This window comes from Amblyraja radiata, chromosome 9 (assembly GCF_010909765.2).
Source record: "Amblyraja radiata isolate CabotCenter1 chromosome 9, sAmbRad1.1.pri, whole genome shotgun sequence".
Lineage (NCBI taxonomy): Eukaryota > Metazoa > Chordata > Chondrichthyes > Rajiformes > Rajidae > Amblyraja > Amblyraja radiata.
In genome coordinates, this window is record NC_045964.1 from 47,234,437 (window position 1) to 47,254,704 (window position 20,268).

Below are 20,268 nucleotides of genomic sequence, written 5' to 3' on the forward strand. Positions count from 1 at the left end.
GATCGTTACCCTCCAAAGAATCACTGTGAAGGTGAAGAATAACAACCTGCCGGCCGTCCTAACCTTCATAGACTTCATGAAGGCGTTTGACTCGATTCATCGATGCAAAATGATGAGGATGTTGAAGGCTTACGGTATCCCTCCTCATCTCCTTAGAGCAATTGAGGATATGTACTTGGGCACCACAGCCAAGGTTGTCACCCCGGATGGCAAGAGCAAAGTGTTCGAGGTCCTCGTGGGGTATTATAGGGAGACATGCTGGCAACTTTTCTCTTCGTCATTCAGGGCTCCAAATTAGCGGTTGCCTGGATGCCACTGACCACTCAAAGCGCCGCCGCGCAACCTAAACACCGAGTCATTTTGCCCGGCTTGGCAACCAGATACTGGTTTGTACCGATGATAGACACAAAAAACTGGAGCAACTCCGCGGGTCAGGCAGCATCTCCGGAGAAAAGGAACGCAAAGTTTTGTGTCGGCGGTGACGGCTGTATTGCTTGGGATACTAGGTGTGGGGTGAGGAAGGATCGGAGCGAATGACGGGCCCCGAACAGCGGCTCCATCTCCTCCTCCTCCCGCCCTGATAGCGGTCGCTGCTTGCAAACCTGCTAACGGCGCTTCCAAAACAAACCCTCCCGCACGCCGAGGCCGGGAGGAGGGAGGTAGGGGGAGGCCTCGGCGTGCGGGAGGGTTTGTTTTGGAAGTGCCATTAGCGCATTTGCAAGCAGAGGCCCTTATTAGGGCGGGCTGGGTGCGGGAGGAGGAGATGATGGAGCCGCTGTCGTGGCCGCTGCTGCCGCTGTTCGGGGCCCGTCATTCGCTCTGACCCTTCTGAAGCAGCTGCACCAAATTACCATAGCTATGGCATCTTTGAGCTGCACCGCTCGGCCCCGCACCTTACTGTTGGCTGGCGGAGGAGGGAGGCGGTGGCGAGGAGTTCCCAACGGCCAAGGCGGCGGGGCGATTTTGTCCGAGGAGCGCTGACCCTCCTCCCTCTCCCTCTCCCTCTCCCTCTCCCTCTCCTCCTCTCCCCCCCTCCTTTCTCCCTCTCCCCCCCCCCCCCCCCCCCCCCCCCCTCTCCCCCCTCCCTCCCCCTCCCCCCCCCCCCTCTCCCCCCCCCCCCCCCCCTCCCCCTTCCCCTCCCCCTCCCCCTCCCCCTCCCCCCCTCCCCCCCTCCCCCCCTCCCCCCCCCCCCTCCCCCCCTCCCCCCCTCCCCCCCTCCCCCCCTCCCCCTCTCCCCTCTCCTGGACCCCTCCTCTCCATCCCGCACTGATCCCCATTCCCGCCTCTATTCAGTCCTCACTGACATCCCCTGTGCTCCCTCCCCATCTACCCCCCCCCCCCAATCTATTCATCCTGCGCTGATCACCCTATCCACCTTGCATTGATTCTCCTGCCACCCCCACCATCCATCCTACACTGGATCCCCAATTCACCCTGTACTTAGCCCTTTCCCAGCCATCCTGCACTTCTCCTCCATTCATCCTGTACTGATCCCCCATTCATCCTGTACTAATCCATGCATTCATCCCGTACTGACCCGCCCTCTATTTACGCTGCAACCTTCCCCTCATTCATCCTGTACTGATCCCCCATTCATCCTGCACAGACCCTCCGATCCACACTGTACTGACCCTTCCCCCTCCCATTCATCCTGCCATCTATCCACCCCGCACTGATTCACACCCCCTCCCTGACCCTATTGTCCTGGGAATGTCTTCAGAGCGAACATTGACTATGTTTGATAACGGAATGCAATCAAATGTGTTTTAATTCCCAATGTTATTATTTGTTTTAATCCATAAAGATGGATTAATTCAATTGTGAACACGTGAAACATTAAAACCGCAGTGTTCGATTGGCACTGCTGCTGTTGACAAGTTATTACAGAATTCATTTTAACGGCAAATCAATGCTCTTAATATGGAGTATCAGTACTGTAGTTATTTAATGAGCAACATTCACAACTATACGTACGCATATATGTTACCATGGTCCAGGATTTATTGACACAGGTTGATCATATGCTGAATAATCCAGCTGTTTTTTATTTGGAAATGGAAAGAACTAATAGAAATTGCATTAATTGCAATGTGTAAAAAGAGTTGAGATACTGTCTTATAATTTTGCTGCATGTCATTGTGGGATATATCATGTCTTGATTGGTGAATATGTTTAGTTTGTGACTTTATTTGAAGCAGAAATAATATGTGAATGCTTCATTGAGTATAATTCCGACTGGTAACTACGCACTTCGTCCGAGCACATTATCGCACGCATCTTGCAAGCCATCTTAAATGACCACCTAAACTGTCATTTGGCAACCTAAAAAGCTGCCATGGTTGCCCGGCTGGCAACAGGGGAAAAAAGTTAAGCGAGAGCCCTGTCATTGCCCTTGATTATGCCATGAGGCAGGCGCTCAAGGAACATGAGGACCTCGGCTTTACAATCACCCCAAGGCGTTCGACAAGAATCAGGCCAGTCAACTTGCCAGACTTCGACTTCGCTGATGACATCGTCCTGCTGTTAGACCAGATTAGGGAGGCACAGAAGCTGCTCGGCAGGGTCGAGACGGAGTGTGAGAAAGTTGGCCTCCACCTCAATGCCAAGAAAACGTAGTACATGACGTACCACGTTGGTGACCATGAGCCTCACAAGACCAGTGGCAGTGCATCTCTCAAGAAAGTTGAGGACTTCAAGTACCTGGGAGCGAGGATGCAGAGCTCAGAGATTGACATCAAGATACGGAAAGTGCTCGCATGGAAAGCCCTCAATGACATGGGGAAAATCTGGACGTCTCAGATGTCTCAGGGTCTCAAAATGAGATTCTTTCATGCAACTGTAGAGACCATATTATTGTACGGGTGTGAGGCATGGACTCTCACTCGAGTACTGTCCATGTCTCTCGATACTATCTACACCCAAATGCTCAGAAAAGTTCAAACTGTTAGTTGGAGGGACCACATCACCAACACCCTGCTCTATGGGGAGAATCTACCTCTGACCAAGAAGATCAGGGTGAGAAGGATGAGGATCGCTGGTCATGGCCACCGCCACCCAGAAATGCCGGCAAACAAGGTTGTGCTGTGGGAACCCACCCGCGGTAGACGTGACCAGGGACGATGCTGAAGACGTTGATGGAAGACGCATGTGTAGAGACAAAAGAGGAGCTTGCCAGCTGCATGGAGAACAGAGATGTGTGGTGCGTCCGTCACCGTGCCCGTCGGAAACCAGCAACACTGCGTCGCTAATGTTTTCAACGATGATGATGATGAACATCAAATTTCTACATCAGTTGTAGGGAGTCAGTTAGCAGAAGTTGTCATGTTCTACGGGAGAGTGATTCCTGGACTTTACTTTTGAGATTTTTATGTATGTCAAGGATCTTCATGCATCGTCAAGGAAGCTATCAGGGGAATAATGAAAAGCTGATCCCCTTCAAATAAACTAGATACGATTTGTAAAAGATACCAACCATCAAAACAGTGCTTGAGGGAGAGGGAGGGAGTATTCAGAAACTTGGATAAAAGCCAGTTGATTTTTGCCACCCCAAAAGTATAAAATTGTGAATGCATTCTTTTTAATCTTTCAAAGTTTACTAGATTAAAGTTGGTTTACCTTTTATTCAATAAAAGTGAAAGTCCAAACTAAAAACTACACAATGGGGAGCTTAATGCTGGTGATGGGTAGATTATTTGAGAGAGTCAGCATTGTTTTGTTTAAAAATAGGTGCTGACTAGTTACCTAAGGATATATCAATGCCAGAACTATTTAGTTGTTGAATGATGCATAATGATTTTCAGGAGGAAATTAGCATGGTTCCACAATTAGCTGCAATTGTGCTAGATGGACTTAAGTGGCAACATTATGGCATGGATAGAAAATTGGTTTGGAATTGGAAAATAATTAGGAAGAGGCTTAAGTAAATATTATTCATAGAGATACTTCTGATCTTGGGGTAGATACTAAATTTGGGGGAGGAAATACAACACCATTATTAGGCAGGAGCTAGGGAGAGTAAAATTTGGAATAACAATTGTGTCATTTTTCATTGGACATGTGGGAGTCATTTAAAGAACAGCTGATCATAGTTCTGGACTAGCATATTTTGGGAAGGAGAGTAGACCAGGAGTGGCAAGATAAGGGAAGCTTTGATGATGATAGATCAGCCATGATTGAGTGTCAGAGTAGACTTGGTGGTCCGAATGGCCTAATTCTTCTCCTATCAATTATGAACATTAAATTTAAAGGGAAAGAAAAAGGAAACATAAGTGAGATTTAGGAAGATGAAATCAGTCATGGCCTTTGAGGAATTTAAAGAAAGCAGGAAACAACTCAAGCAGGGAATTAGGAAGTCCAGAAGGGGCAATGAAATATCATTAGCAAATCACATTAAAGAGAATCTCAAGGATTTGTATGCAATATTTAACACAAAGGGTAACCAGGGAGAGGGTAGGACCACCCAAATAAATATAGGAATTTATACATGGTTAGGATTAGGCAAAGTACTAAATGAGTACTTTCTTTACCACCTCAGCTTGCAGGATCCTTCAGCATTCTGTAGCATTCCCTCCCACTGCTATGGTTGTGATCAACCATCTTAATGGAATCTAGAGATTTAACCTTGAAATGTATTCATTTTGTTCACATCAGAGCTTCAAATGGAATATTTAATGCATGAATGAAAAATGTTATCATCTTGAAAGGAAGGAGCGGTTGCATGATTCTCCCTCCTCACATCTTCATGAGATTTATTCTGGAGGAATTAAGCAGCACCTCAGTTAAAATAAATTTGAATTTTGGAGTAAGATATCTCTCTTCTCATCGGTTGCAAAAGTGTAATTAAAGGAAGAGCATAAGATTTTTTAACGTTGTATGTGGAAAAACAAAACCAGATGGCCTTTTCATATAGAAACATACAAAATTCTTAAGGGATTGGACAGGAACAGATGGAGGAAAAATATTCCCGATGTTGGGGGAGTCCAGAACCAGGGATCACAGTTTAAGAATAAGGGGTAGGCCATTTAGGACTGAGATGAGGAAAAACGTTTTCAACCAGAGAGTTGTGAATCTGTGGAATTCTCTGCCACAGAAGGCAGTGGAGGCCAATTCACTGGATGTATTCAAGTTAGATATAGCTCTTAGGGCTAGCGGAATCAAGGGATATGGGGAGAAAGCAGGTACAGGGTATTGATTCAGGATGATCAGCCATGATCATATTGAATGGCGATGCTGGCTCGAAGGGCCGAATGGCCTATTCCTGCACCTATTTTCTATGCTCTATGTTTCTATGTTTCTACATAGAAACATAGAAAATAGGTGCAGGAGGAGGCCATTCGGCCCTTCGAGCCAGCACCGCCATTCATTGTGATCATGGCTGATCATCCCCTATCAATAACCCGTGCTGTTTTGTTTTCCTATTTATTGGCTCATTTAATATGATTCCACAAATGAACGATACTGAACAAAGGAAAGTTGTTAAAGCTGGATTTTAATAGTTTTGTTTTGTGCAATAATTGTTTTTGCCACTCATTGAAACTTTCTCCAAGCAATGTTTATATCACATTAAAACTTTTTTATTCACATTGGCTCACAAAATACAGAGCTATGGACAGTTAATTTGGACTCAGCCAGCATGTCCTATTCTGTTGGAGATAAGTGAAGTGTGAAAAAAAGATTAATAAGTTTAACAATGTGACAGTTTAAATTCAAGTGGCCAGAGAGTATAAATGAGGTGGAAATTCAATTGATTTATGATTTTGAAATGTAAATCTATGAACGTATGTGAGAGCTTGCTTCAGAGATAGCTGAGGCATGGCAGATTATTCATCTTAATCAAACGGTTTCAGAGAAGGAATATAAACCATTGGTCTAGGGTTCATTTAATTGATTCAAATTGAAAACGATAGCATGCAAGAAACAAAAGTGGGTCAAAGGACAATTTAGATTCACTATCTTAAGTATTTGATATCATAAATGAATCAGAGAATTGGAACACTGCATATAATGAGGAATAATAGGAATCGAAAAATGCATTGTCTTGTCCCAAGTAATTGTGCGTTTAGAAAAGAAAGTGTGATTAATTGCTTGGGTAAGTGAGAAATAATGACATGTTTTTAGCAATGAGAATTCAGAACTAATTACTATTTCGCTCCAAGTTAAGACCATTTCACATCCCCAAGTGGAGGTGCATTGTGAAGGTACTGGCAGGTGGCTTTCAACTAATTTTCATCATTATTGTTCTTTTTTTCTTTTCACAAGGCTGGCTTTGTATTTTTTGGTGCAGAATAGATGTCTATATACCTCAGAGGTTGGATATCTTTCAGACACACACCAAAATGGCAATGGGAAGAGGAGGCTGTGATGGTCATTAATAAGATTCATGCCGTGAGATGCTGAATACTCTTCCCAAGGAAGGCTAGGATACCAAACACTTTCTTTCCCCACTTCGATCGAATTTGCCATTGTTAGGGAACCATGCACCTGCACTCCCACATGACTTTGTTATGCTACACTCTTCAGGGCTCTACCATTTACTGGTAAGTCTTACCCTGGTTTGACAAACTAAAGTGCAACACCTCACACTTGCCAGAGTCATATTTGATTTGCCATTCATTGGCTCACCTCCTCAACTGATCTAGATCTTAATGTAACCTTGGGTAGCCTTCCTCACTCTCTACTAGGCCACCTATCTTGGTGTAGCAATGTTAGCCACATTATCATCCAAGTCATTAATGAATACAACAAACTGCAAGGTACCCAGCATTGACCCTCATGGCACCCCACTGGTCACAGGCCGTCACTCAGAAAAACCACCCTCCTCAATTACCCTTTTTTTCAACCTCTTTTTTCTCCAAGCCAACTTGGAATCAATTTGGCCAGCTCACCTTGGATTCCATCTTGGAGACAATCCTACCATGAGGAACCTTGTCAAAGGCCTTGCTAAGATCCATATAGACATCGTCCACTGACCTTCCCTCATCAAATCTTGTTGACCACTTCAATAAAACTATCAAGATTACCCATGCACAAAGACATGCTGACGATCCCTAATTAGTTTGTTCCTATTCAAATGCTAGTAGATCCCATCCCTTCCGGTAACATTCCCACCCTGAAGTCTCCCACCCTGGATTGTCCTTGCTGCCCTTCTTGAATAACGATACTCATATCTGCAATTCACAGCTTGCATACATTGCCAGCTATTCAACAATGACAGGAACATCATTCAAATATAGTCATTCAAATATACATATGGGACCCTTCATCAGTCTGAAGAAATGAAACATCATCTGTACAATGCCTTCAACAGATGCTGCCTGACCTGCTGAGTTCCTCCAGCACTTTATTCTTTGCTCGAGACTCCAGCATCCGAATTCTCTTCTGTCTCCACATTGTGTGTTGCATTGTGCCCTCTTGCATGGCTAGATGTTACAAAGCCTGAAGTGGGAGCCTGTGCCACTTCAGGTTTGCTGTCAATGCTAAAGATTTTTTGGTGCAACACTTGTCCTTTCACTTTGGCCTTACACACTGTCCAGAGTCCCTAATATTCCTTCAGGCTGAAGCAGAGATTTGCTTCCACTTGTGCTGGTGCTATCTGGTGCTTCTGACATGGTCTCCTCCACATTGGAGAAACCAAACACAAATTGGGTAACTGCTTTGCAGAACATTTACATTCAATTGAGAGGGGCAGCTTTGAGCATGCAGTCACGTCACTTTAATTCTCCATACTGTACACATTCTGACTTTCTGCCTTTGCTCTCACCTCCAGTGATGCCCGATGTAAGCTTAAAGTGTTGCATCTCATCTTCCATTTGGTCCTGTTGTAGCCCATGAGAATCAAGACTGAATTCAAAACTTTCAGATAGCTGGTACTTCCTGCTTGTGTCGGGATTGCCTGTAACATCATCCTTCTGTAATGTTATCTCATTTATTTCTCTCTCCACTGATTCTGCCTGACCCTTCAGATAATCCCAGCATTCACTTTTGTTCCAGTTTTGAGCAGTTACTCTGTTCTGCATCCTGCCTGTTTTCTATTGTGTTCTTTTGTGCTTTTTATTTCACTGATGGGCATCATTCATCTATTAACTCGACAGTGCCGAACGCAATGCGTCACCTGATCAACCTTGATCCCCATCCTATCCCAGGCATTCTCTAACATCAACAAACCAGAACTACGCCCAGTGTTGTAACTGTGAAGTTACCCCAGCTTTCTCCATTTTCACTGCTACGCCGATGATACACAACTTTACCTCTCCACAAAACCAAACACCTCCCTTCCCCCAACTGCCCTCACCACCTGTCTTCAAGCTATCAGCAACTGGATGTCACGCAACCTTCTAAAACTCAATGGAAATAAAACAGAAATCATGCTAATTGGCTCAAAGTCCACACTCTCCAAAACCCACCCGTTCACCATTTCAGTTGATGGCTCACCCATACCCACCTCCTCCCATGTCAAAAGTCTCGGCGTCATTCTGGACAGTACACTTTCCTTTGGCCCCCACATCAGCAATATCACACGCTCTGCATACTTTCATCTCCGCAACATCTCCAGACTCCGCCCCTCCCTCTCCAAAGACAATACAAAAGTCCTCATCCACGCTCTGGTCACATCCCGCATCGATTACTGCAACGCCCTCCTCACTTGCACCTCCAATAAACTTCTTCATCGCCTCCAATGCATTCAGAACTCTGCAGCCCGGATCATCACCCGCACCAGATCATCGGACCACATCACACCCATCCTCACTCAGCTCCGCTGGCTCCCTGTGCATCACCGGATTAACTACAAGATTTTACTGCTGACCTTCAAAGCCCTACACCACCTTGCTCCCCAATACCTCTCTGACCTGCTGCTACCCTACACTCCTTCCCGGTCACTTCGTTCCTCCTCAGCTGCAATTTTAACTGTCCCCACATTTAGACTCAGCACCATGGATGCCAGAGCCTTCAGCTGCTCTGCCCCACGTCTCTGGAACACTCTCCCACCTCCCATCCGTCACCTGGACACTATCGATCAATTCAAATCACAACCAAAACACACCTGTTTAGATTAGCATACTCGACATAACTTCCACCATGTTCACCCTGATTTTAATGACTTAAAATGTTTTGTGTATTTTTTGTTTTTTTTGTTTTTTGTTTTTAATCAACTTGATTTTAATATTGATAAATGTATTGTGATTTTATGTCCTGTAAGGTGTCCTTGGGTATCCAGAAAGGCGCCAGCAAATAAAATGCATTATTATTATTAAAATAAAATAAAATTCCTTGCATTTCCATTCTCGCCTTTTGCAATACTAGCTGCTAACCAAATTGCCTTCCTAAATGCTGGACCTGCATATTAATTTGATAGGCCTCCATGTTAATTTTCTGCATTTTGTGTAACAACATCCCAGATCCTTCTATTCAATGAAATGCTAGTTTAAAGATGAAGTGGTCTGCTATTCCATCCACAAATCCCTTCTGCCTTTATCTTCTGCCTCTTTCTTCTTCACTCAGTTAGCAGTTGAATCTACCGCAGATCTCTCTTTCCCACTTTACTATGTTTTTCATGCGACTTGAATTCATTACACTCTGTCCTTTCAAATAACACTGAATATAGATCAACAGATGAGGGTCTAATACTAAACCTTGTGACTCCCCTACCCCTCTCAATTAACAACTTGCCATTTTGATAATGACCTATTTATTCCTACTCTCTGCTTTCTGCCTGGAAACCAATCTTTGATCTGTCCTCATATTTTCCACCTCTTAATCCTTTACTGTGCGAAAAAACATGTTTTGTGTGGCACCTTCTTAAATGCCTTTTAAAATTCCAGACAAACACCTTTCAATGGTTCTCGTTCATCTCTCAAGAAACCTCATTGTATTTATCAAAACCATTTTTCTTTCATAAAACAGTGTTGATCCTGGCTGTGATTTTCCAAGTGCTCTGTTCCCATATCCTTTATACAGTAGATGACAACATTTTGGTTACAATTGATGTCCATCTAAACGATCTATACTTCTCTACTTTCTTTTCTCAAGTCAAGACAAGTCATGTTACCGTCTTATGCTTAAGTATGGTGACAATATTCTTCCATGAGTAGTGATTTTACTTTTTCTATTGTTAATCTATTAGGGCCATTCCAAATATACAGGGAAGCTTTGATGTTCATCCGTTGTGTATTCTTATTGTTAGAAGCCTTGAATTGTCCCATTTATTCATGGATTTGAGGTTATTGTCTAGGCTGCTGCTGTTTCATTACAGAAGTGAGGGCTGAGGCATTGCTGGAGATGGGTCTGAAATAGGCAGAGATGATAGGCTAAGTGAGCCTGAGAAACCACTATTGCAGCTGGCCAACAAGCAGTGTGGTAAGTACTTGCCTTTGCCTCGAATTAGTCCTCGGCTCTCTTTAGTTGCGGGCTTATTTTAAGCCTGGGAAAACCTGTCGCTCCAGGTTTATACTTTGAACATGGTTTAAATCGTCATTGGGTGGTGCAGAGATGGCAGCCTCACCAACAAGCTGTGTGTTATTTCGACTTTTTTGTTATTTTTAGTATGCCTAAAATGTATGTTCTAATGTTTCTCGGTATGTTTTTATGTAGGGATGAGGGAGGGGGAGGGGGAAATAGGGAGAAACCGTTTTCAGTCACTTACCTCGACGGAGATGTGATCTTTCTCCGTGATCTTTCTCTGTGTCACATCGCCGTCCCCTCCCCGCAGCCTAACAACTGGATTGGTGTGGCAAGCGCAGCAGTGACTTACCATCGCGGAGCTGCAGTCCTTTGCCGAGGAACGTTGTGAAAGTGCTCCGACCGCAGGGCTTGTGGACTTTAACATCGTTAAGCTGCGGTCTCCGGGAAGAAAAGTCTGACTCGGGAGCTCCATGCCACATAGTATTTCCGTTCCATCCTGACGCCGGAGTCTCCATCATCCCGTTGAGAGGGCTTTAACATCGGGCCGTCGGCAGAGGCAGTGCTGATGGTTCAAGGCCCCGACCACCACGGGTGAACAAAAGAGGAAGATGACTGAACTTTATTGCCTTCCATCACAGTGAGGAATGTTGATTCCACTGTGGTGGATGTTTATGTTAAAATGGTTGTGTATTGCATTCTTTTTTTACTTGTATGGCAACTCAAATATCACTGTACGTTAATTTGTGCATGTGACAATAAATGTGAACTTGAAATCTGGAAGTGCGTGGCCTAATAATAAGATTGTACAGTCAACCTGCCTCTTGAGAACACATTTGTTGTTTCCACATTGAAAGGCCCCTGGGATACACTGCACAGTTGAACGATCGGTGGGCCGAGAGCAAACCGGCGGGTGTGCTGCCATGTACAAAGAGGGACCCAGCGGGGGCACCAAGAATGAAGAGGGACCCAGTGGTGGGCCGCCTTCAGCCATGTGTGGCAGTAGGTCTGGTTCGCTGCTGCGAGGGGATAAGACTGTACCAACAACTTTTGAAACTTTTATCTGGGAATAAAATTCTCCCCAACCCTCCATAAGCCCCCCACCTCACCATACCCTACCCACTAGTCTCTGATCACAGCATGGACATGAGATTGCAGATGCTGGAATCCAGTCTAGTTCTAGTTTATACTCCTATGCACAAGTACGGTGAGTACAGGTACAATGAAAATCTAGCTTGCAGCAGCATCACAAGCACATGTTTTCAAACATACAAACATAAATTATGCATAGATTACAAACAGAATTCTGCAAAACAATGAAAAGAAAACTGATTGTACCAAAAACAAGACATTAATGCAAAACATAATTTGAAAAAAGACCAAGTCCATGGCAGTGCAAGAGGTCCATGGTGTTCTACTGGATGTCCTATGCACAAGGGACAGTTTACAGAAGCCAATTAAGCTACAAACCTGTACATCTTTGGAACTCGATGGAACTACACTTTAAGATTTTTAGAGGCTCACACTGTACCTTATTTTTCACTGAACTGCAATTTATTGCACTATACAATAGCTTAAGTATTTTATTGCCTTCCCTCACAGTGGGAAACGTTGATTCTGCTGCGTGGGGACGTTTATGTTAAACTCTATCGTGTATTGTGTTCTTTTTTATTCGCATGTCTGTATGGTAACTCAAATCTCACTGTAGCAATTGGTGCATGTGACAATAAAAGTAACTTGAACTTGAACTTGAACTTGAGAAGACTGCTCACTATTTGCCCTCTTAGAAACATAGAAACATAGAAAATAGGTGCAGGAGTATGCCATTCGGCCCTTCGAGCCTGCACCGCCATTCAATATGATCATGGCTGATCATCCAACTGCCTTCTCTCCATACCCCCTGATCCCTATAGCCACAAGGGCCACATCTAATGGTACAATTGTAATATTAGAACAAAGAAAGATTAGCATACAACTGGAAAAGTATTTATTTAATATGTTATGTAGAAAAGAACTGCAGATGGTGGTTTAAAGATAGATACAAAATTCTGGAGTAACTCAGCGGGACAGACAGCATCTCTGGGGAGAAGGAATGGGTGACGTTTCGGGTCGAGACCCTTATTCAGACTGATTTATTTTATATCTTTAATATGTTTCTTTGTTGTCCTGTTACGGTATGAATAAACCTACCTAAAATGTCCCCGTATAACTTACTGCTGTTACACATTAGAGAAAAGTGCCCACCAGGGACAGATTTTACAAGAAATGGCCTTAGTTATATTGAAAGCACATCTGTTACATCTTTTACAAGGCAAATGGCAGATGCTATCAAAATCCTAGTGCAATTATATTGATTTATATAAATCATTTGCAGCTCCATTCTACAACATTGATGATTTAAATACTTTTTTTTTGCCAGTGCAAACATAATTGACTGGATAAAGTGTATTCACTGCAAATTCTATGTATCTGTTTTCAATAAATGCATGCTTGAGTAGGATAACGGTTGGAAGGAACACATGGTTATAAAGAAACGTTTTGCCAATTAACTGTTTGACTTCATATCAGCAATCCTCCCGTGATTAGTTGGAAAATGGGATTGCCGTTGCGCTGAGATTTGAAATGTCCTATCAAAGTGGCAGGAATAGTGAGGAAAACAAGGAATTGCAAATGAAATGATTTATCCAAATTTCACAGCAGTTCTAAAACTGATATATAAATGTTGATATATGACCAAATCCTTCAAAGCTACAGTATGAAGCTCATATCAATGCAGATGTGAGTTATGGGTGGGAAGAATGTGCGTGGATTCTGATTGATTAATTTCATTTAAGCAAGTTTTGCTTCTCCAAGTTGTGCCTGTGTGACAGATACAGACTCAGCCAAATCCAGTTCAAAATTATTTAAAAGCCCAATGCAAAAATGTATAATCGGTGAGGAAGATTAGGGGCAGCACAGTGGCGCAACGGTAGAGTTGCTGCACTATAGCGCTTGAGACCCGGATTCAAACATAGAAACATAGAAAATAGGTGCAGGAGGAGGCCATTTGGCCCTTCGAGCCAGCACCGCCATTCATTGTGATCATGGCTGATCGTCCCCAATCAATAACCCGTGCCTGCCTTCTCCCCATATCCCTTGATTCCACTAGCCCCTAGAGCTCTATCTAACTCTCTCTTAAATCCATCCAGTGACTTGGCCTCCACTGCCCTCTGTGGCAGGGAATTCCACAAATTCACAACTCTCTGGGTGAAAAAGTTTTTTCTCACCTCAGTCTTAAATGGCCTCCCCTTTATTCTAAGATTGTGGCCCCTGGTTCTGGACTCGCCTAACATTGGGAACATTTTTCCTGCATCTAGCTTGTCCAGTCCTTTTATAATTGTATATGTTTCTATTACCCCTCATCCTTCTAAACTCTAGTGAATACAAGCCTAGTCTTTTCAATCTTTCCTCATATGACAGTCCCGCCATCCCAGGGATCAATCTTGTGAACCTACGCTGCACTGCCTCAATCACAAGGATGTCCTTCCTCAAATTAGGAGACCACAACTGTACACAATACTCCAGATGTGGTCTCACCAGACCCCTATACAACTGCAGAAGAACCTCTATTCCTATACTGAAATCCTCTTGTTATGAAGGCCAACATTCCATTAGCTTTCTTCACTGCCTGCTGTACCTGCACGCCAACTTTCAGTGACCGGTGTACAAGGACACCCAGGTCTCGCTGCACCTCCTCCTTACCTAACCTAACCTCATTGAGATAAAATCTACCCCCTTGTTTTTGCCGGCAAAGTGGATAACCTCACATTTATCTATATTATACTGCATCTGCCACGCATCTGCCCACTCACTCAACCTGTCCAGGTCACCCTGCAACCTCCTAACATCCTCTTCACAGTTCACACTGCCACCCAGCTTTGTGTCATCTGCAAACTTGCTAGTGTTGCTCCTAATTCCCTCTTCCAAATCATTAATATATATGGTAAACAGTTGCGGCCCCAACACCGAGCCTTGCGGCACTCCACTTGCCACTGCCTGCCATTCTGACAAGGACCCGTTCACTCCTACTCTTTGCTTCCTGTCTGCCAACCAATTTTCTATCCATGTCAACACCCTACCCCCAATACTATGTGCTCTAATTTTAGTCACCAGTCTCCCGTGCGGGCCCTGACTTATGGTTGCTGTTTGTACGGAGTTTGTACTTTCTCCCTGTGGCTACATGGGTTTTCCCTGGTGCTCTGGTTTCCTCCCACATTCCTAAGATTTACAGGTTTGTAGGTTAATTGGCTTCTGCACAAATTGCCCCAATTGAGTCAGAAAGAAAGTGTATGGGTAATTGCTGGTCAGCACCGACTCGGTGGGCCAAAGGGCATGTTTATACGTTGCATGTCGAAACTAAATTACGATGAAGTTTAATATCAGTTCACAAGTACAGATTCAGTAAGGCTTCCCATAAATTTCTGGTACGTGGAATCAGAAGAAGTGGCAATCATTTCCCCGACAATGTGAGTGTAACACCTATTACTGCCACCAAGAAGGTAGTGAAGCGTTCAGCATTCATTCCATTGGGTGTGGAGGTGCCCTGCAGTTGGTACATTCCCGTCGGCACGAACAGTACAGAGTGTTCACTATTGGCAGTGGGGATCATGATAGAAGCCCTCTCGTAGCAATCCCCGGAAACGACAACACGATGCACCCAGTGACGCATCGGGCGACCAATTCTGTCAACATGTTGGACGACGACAGAAGCCAAAAGCGAGCTATACGTCGTCTAACACACGAGCGAACAAACTATTGGCAGTTGTGGAACCTGAGCGTGCATTGCTAACTTTCTGAAGTCATCACAGTTGAACAGTCGACTGTTATCCATCCTCGTAGTTTGCTGAACGTCAAACAGCATGAAGACATGATCAAACTCTGGGATGATAGCTTGCAAAGCTGTTCAACTGACAATATTTACAACAGGGAATCTGTCATAGTTGTCAACAGTTACAAGCAAATGATCAATACCAACATTGACCTTGAGGTAATTCCAATATTTGTATCCCTGCTTGCAAGTCTGAAATTGTTGACACCTTAGACTCCTGTTGATGTTGTACTCAACAAAACCATCTATTTCTGGGAATTATACCGATTTATTGTATAATTCTTCCAGTTTACAACTCATTGCTCCTCTTTGCGAGCAATATTGATGTGTTCGGTTAGTAGCTGTTGATGACAGAGCAGAAGATGTGAGGTGCAACATTGATTTAAAATAGCTTCACGCACATCTGATAGTATGTGTCTGTCGCAAGGAATATATGTCCATTTTTGTGACTGAATTGCTATCCTACACGAGAACAACATTGCTTTGGTGCACCTTCCATTTAGTTCAATGCCATCACAGTCACCTGAGATCACATTGAATGAAGTGTTAACAATTTTGAATTTGAATATCCTTGGTGGAAAAAAATGTCAAATGGGGGAAAATGCAGAGGTGGGGAGGGAGGAGGGATGGAGGGATTCGAAAAGAAGGAAGATTGTGAGCTAATGAATGCAGAGAAATCTATAATTGGTATTGGTATTCATTTATTATTGTCATGTGTACCATGATACGGTGAAAAGCCTTATTTGCATGCTATCTCATTAAATCATATTATACATGTTCAATCAAGCCATATACAAGTAAAATATACGTGTGCAGAGAAAATTGTCAGGGTATAGTGACCAGTACAACGTGAAAATTACCAGAGACTAGTAAAATGTACAAGTGCAAAGAGAAAATTACGAGAGTATAGTGTTACAGCATTGCAGCATGTACCAAGGCTGTGGAGAGAATGTTTTCACAAGTGGGAGAGTCTAGGACCAAAGTCAGGGGAGAGGGAAACTAGAGATATGAAAGGGTAAGAAGTGCCACTTAGTTACTCCAGCATTTTGTGTCTTCGCTGTAAACCAGCACCCTTCCTGCAAGTTAATATTTGCATTGTTCCATTTACGTATTTAGCTGTACCTTTGCACAACTGTTCCTCTTCAGGCTCAAGTGCAAGCCGTCACTCAACATGTGGGCAATCAACTGAATCTCTCAATGTGAAAGCTGAATGATGATTCACCCACAGGGATAATAAGGTCCTCTGTGGATTCATCCTCAGGCATGTCCTCAGATTTTTCCCTTAAGCTTGAAATGTCTAGGAAACAAAAATATGTGGATATGAATGAGTTTTTGGCAAAATGACAGACATGACAATGATCATAATCAGACTCCATATGGTTGACCATTTGATGAAATAAAGTCAGCACGTATCCCAGAGATATTTCGGACTGCGCAATCACTTAATTGGAAGTCTCCAGCCGAATGAGACACAGCTGTGCCAATCACTTCCACGCCCTTGTCTGCATCTGTCAGCTGCACAATTTCTTGTCCTGTCACTCTCCCTTGAAATTTGTGGTTTTTGTCTGAGTGACTTCAGACCACTCTTTCGCTGGAAGGACATAATATATTCAGTCCGACACCGGTGTGTCACATTGCACTAATGGTGTGGAGATCCATTTGAATGTGAGGAAGTGGAAATACTGTTGGCTTGAGGAATGATGTGGTACCATCAGCCTTAACAATCCACAACTTGCAGGTAAATTAGCATATTTCCAGATGTACTCTGTAGAACAGTTAATTGACATCTTCTCAAGCATGACAATGTCAAGAAAACAGCATGAAAGCAAATGCAGAGATGGACATGAAATATAGATCTATGCCTGGACAGCCTGTTAAATATAGTTCTTGTGAAATGCAATAATCAGGCAGGCAAATAAATAACTCTGTCTGATTATTGCATATGACCTGAAGCCATTTGAGGTGATCCCTCTCCCTCCCCCCCCCTCCCCCTCTCCCCCTCCCCTCCTCCCCCCCTTCCCCCTCCCCCCCTCCACCTCCTCCCCCCACCTTCCCCCTCCCCTTCCCCCTCCTCCCTTCCCCCCTCCCCCTCCCCGCTCCCTGCTCCCCTCTTCCCCCTTCGCCCTCCCCCCCTTCCCTCCCCTCCCCCCTTCCCCCCCTCCTCCCACCTCTCTCCCCCCCCTCCCGCCCCCCCCATAAAACAAACCGGAGAACATTTACTCAAACTCAACACACTAAAACACACTCAAAATTTAAAAAAAGACGAAAAAACAAACAGACTGTATGCAATAAACTGCTTACAAAACCTCATGTTATCTGTGTTCAAGAAGGAACTGCAGATGCTGGAAGATCGAAGGTACATAAAAATGCTGGAGAAATTCAGCGGGTGCAGCAGCATCTATGGAGCGAAGGAAATAGGCGACGTTTCGGGCCGAAACCCTTCTTCAGACTGATGGGGGGTTTCGGCCCGAAACGTCGCCTATTTCCTTCGCTCCATAGATGCTGCTGCACCCGCTGAGTTTCTCCAGCATTTTTGTGTACCCTCATGTTATCTGTAATGTCTTCAGAAGACACCAAGGAACAGTCAATATATATATCCAAAAAATGCACTTTGCATACTATTTGCATGTTGAGCCTTTATGGGTTTCTGCAAACAGAATGTTCCAGAATCTCTGTGGCACTGTTATATTGACAAGCAGGCACACTATACGAAAAAATATCGGTCACTAGAATCACAATACAAGTGCATATAAAGACATGGAACAGACAACACAGGGGCAGCATGGTGGCGCAGCGGTAGAGTTGCTGCCTTACAGCGCCAGAGACCCAGGTTAGATCCTGACTACGTGTGCTGCCTGTACGGAGTTTGTACATTCTCCCCGTGGCCTACGTGGATTTTCTCTGGGGGCTCCAGTTTCCTCCGACTCTCCAAAGACGTATAGGTTAGTAGGTTAATTGGCTCCGGTAAAATTGTAAATTGTCCCTAGTGTGTGTAGGCGCGTGTTTGTCTGCGGGGATCTCTGGTCGAAGTGGACTCGGCGGTCCGAAGGGCCTGTTTCCATGCTGTAAACTAAACTAAACTAAACACATTCCACATTGCTGTCAGGAGAGTCTGCTGTTTTATTATGAAACTCCCTTTAACAGTTTGATGAGGGATCATTGAGAAGCACTTGATGAAAACTGCTAAAACTGCATGTTGTTTTTATTCCATGTTATACACTGAAAGGAACAAAGTTTAAAGGAGATGTGCATGGGAACTTTTTACATAGCGAGTGGTGGGTGTATGGAACCTACTGCCAGGATGGTGGGTATGGTGGTGGTCTTCTCTTTATAAAGTGTCCCGTATGTATATATCTAGAGATTGTACGTGGAATTTTTCTGTAGTTCAGCAGGAATTCAGCAAAATATGTCCTGCTGAGTTTTGAATAGCCCTTTAACAATTGCTTCTTGACAGCTTCCTAAACTATTCTGACTCTGCTATCAATCGCTCCATTTGTAGACTGAAATGAAGGAAAGAGAATATGCTTGGTGACATTCTGTCTCATAATAACATTTGTGAACAGACTAAAGAAAAATTGAGGGACATTGTCTTAAACAAGCTTCTCAGATAAGTCTTGATATGCACACAGACCAACTCATCTATATCATATCAGAAATGGTACACAATCCCATGGGTTTCACTTCAGTCTACGCTTGATCAGTCAGGAAATTGTTCTGTTGTCATTTTGAATTGCTTTTGTAGCCTGTCCTAACCTTGAGTCTGCAGGCTGTTAAAATGTGGTCTTCCGGCAACTGAAAGATTCTAACCTGACAAGTCTGTGGTGAGTGAGGGCCATTACAACAAAGCAACTGATAGAAGCAATCTCACCACAATGCTTCAGTTTTGTATTCTTAATCTTTTGAAAGATCTTATTCTTATTTTGAACCCAATGCTCGTTGTTTGTGGACTAAAACTATGCCACTCACTGATGGTTTACAAAAGTCTCCAACAATCTTGGTTGTCATTTCAATCGCCACACCAACTAGGCAGCACGGAGGCACAGCAGTAGAGTTGCTGCCTCACAGTGCTTGCAGCGCCCGGACACCTGGGTTCAATCCCGACTACGGGTGCTGTTTGTATGGAGTTTGTACGTTCTTCCCATGACCTGCGTGGGTTTTTTCTGAGATCTTCTGTTTCCTCCCACACTCCAAAGACTTGCAGGTTTGTAGGTTAATTGGCTTGGTAAATGTAAAAATTGTCCCTTATGGGATAACGTTAATGTGCGGGGAACGCTGGTCGGAGCGGACCTGGTGGGCCGAAGGGCCTGTTTCTGCGCTGTATCTCTAAACTAAGCTTGACAAGTTGTTTGGTGAACCGATTTGATTGAATTTTTTCCTCCAACAATCCAAACATAAATCTATCAAAAAAAGAACGATGAAACAACCATTGAGAATATAATCCGAGGGGAAGCTCTTTCATGACACAATCTACTCGCCTATTGCCTCACCTTGCCTCTGACTCCTCGCCTGAATTTATAGTTTTTAGTTCTTTCTAACAGGTTTTAATTAAGGTAACCTTTCAGCATCTGGGCAACATTTTTAAACGTGACGCCTTTAACATTGTAAGGTGCACGGAAATTTGCCATGTGCTATATGCTTTAGGTCCAATCTCTGTTAGGTCCAATGCGTTAGGAGTGTTGTTTTTTAATGCTTGCATTCTGCATCATTTTGGGGTCATAAAACATAGGAGCAGAATGTGGCCATTCAGCCCATCTATTGCGCTGCAGTTTGATCATGGCTGATCTGTTTTTCCTTACTAATCTAGAACCTATAAATCTCCTTTTTAAAATTACCCAATGACGGCCTCCACTGCCATCTGTGGCAATGAATTTAACAGATTCTCCACCCTCTGGCTAAAGAAAGTCCACCTCACGTCCATTCTATAGGTACGTCCTTTTATTCTGAGGCTGTGCCCTCAGGTCCTAGACTCTTCCACTAATGGAGATTGGGTCATAATTTTACCTAAT